The sequence below is a fragment of the Tupaia chinensis genome, unplaced genomic scaffold, assembly GCF_000334495.1.
Source record: "Tupaia chinensis unplaced genomic scaffold, TupChi_1.0 Scaffold000140_1, whole genome shotgun sequence".
Lineage (NCBI taxonomy): Eukaryota > Metazoa > Chordata > Mammalia > Scandentia > Tupaiidae > Tupaia > Tupaia belangeri.
Genome location: NW_006159610.1, coordinates 9,068,042 through 9,069,684, shown reverse-complemented (window position 1 = coordinate 9,069,684; position 1,643 = coordinate 9,068,042). Strand labels below are relative to the sequence as shown.

Below are 1,643 nucleotides of genomic sequence, written 5' to 3'. Positions count from 1 at the left end.
AGAGGAGAATGGAGGAGAAGGGATTGCGGCGTGACCATCCCCCCTGGGGGGTGATTTCTCGCCTTCTGTCTCTATATCTCTCTCTGTCTGTCTGGCGAGTGCACGTGCCTTACAGTGAAAATCTCGCCAAAAAAAAAAAAAATTGCATATTTGAAATGGAAAATTATTTGTTGATGATAACACATATGTCGACATGCTTGATTGAGCCAATAAACAGTATATTCTCGATGGGAAATCTCATTTTGTTTGCTGTAATGATGTGTAGTGAGTGACTGTAAATAAATAAATTTAAATAAAATTTAAAAAGAAAAGAAAAGAACGAGAAGAAGCAGGAAGAGGACCAGCTGCAATGGTACAAGGAGTCGGGCATCACATGGGAGGTCTGGGTCTGGGTCTGGGTCTGGGTCCAGGACCAACCTGAACAAGACGAGCATGGGTGCACTTACCTGAGTCACAGCTAACTAGGGCAGGGCACTACCACTACAGGACCCTGTCAAAAATACCCACCCCACCCTCTCTGAAATAAATACAAAGTAAAGAGGGAGGAAGAGAGACTCCAAGCACTGGAACAACTGACAGAAAACACCAAACAAATGTCAAGGGAACTGACATTGCACTTTATCTTAAAGTGAGAGGAAAAATCTGATGATTGATGAAAAGGAAAAATTAAGTTCTCCTTATCTCTAATCATTCCTGATGCTGCTTCTACTCTTAGCCGACTACATGCTTTACTGTTCCTAAGGACACAATGAACTTTATACCTGTAAGGATTTGATCATTTTATCACTCCTTTTTGAAAAAAGGCCAAATAAGATACCACCAATGCCCTTACCCCACCACACACAAAATTGCTGCTTGTCTTATCTTCCTTTCTTGACTATTAACTTCTTGAAATCATGGATAATTTATCACTTTCACAGCGCCCACAGCAAAGCCTTGTAGATAGAGGATACTCAACACGATCTTGTTTAATAAATGAGTGACAAATGTTTGAACAGAAGAGATTGACTCACGGTGCTCTGAAAGGCAGGCTGTCCTATAGAAAAACTGAAGTCATGCTGTGTATGAATATTTGGCACTCTTAAACCAACATATCGGCTGATGGTTGCTCAGTGTGATTAGCACCGAAGGGCAAGAGTAAGAGCCATGGTGGCGTGTAGGATACAGCACAGAATGGAAAACTCAACAGTCATGGGACCTTTGCCAAATCAAGAAGATCCCAGGGTGTGTGTGCACACCCAGGTGTGGAAAGACTATAATGGAAGCAGTACTCCCTCAAAAGGCTTAGTGAAAGGGCACCTTTTGGTACAACAGGAAGGACCACGAGAACTTTTCCAGTGGTTGATGAATTCTGAGTCTGCTCATGAGAAAATTCCAGATTGTGAATGGTCCAAGAATGTGAACATGAACTGAAGACCAAAGAAGTACTATAAACTGCAAGCCCACATTCTTGCCACTATACTATGCTGTCTCCTGAGAACTGAAGTTAAACACAATTTAAGAGAGATACTACAAAATGTAGTTATATCAAAAAGGGCCTCTGAAGATCTGCTCGATACTAACATGCACGTTTTTTGACAAAAAGAAGTTAGAAGCCTGTGGATTAGAAAATGAAAAAAAAAAAAAAAAAAAAGATGTGATGT

At 40.9% G+C, this 1,643-nt stretch overlaps 1 protein-coding gene across 2 annotated transcripts in view; it reads right to left on the bottom strand.

The window, feature by feature from the left end:
- The window catches only part of AGK (acylglycerol kinase), a 106,384-nt gene that overhangs the window by 66,161 nt on the left and 38,580 nt on the right, over nt 1-1,643 (bottom strand). The gene's annotated exons all lie outside the window — the stretch shown is intronic.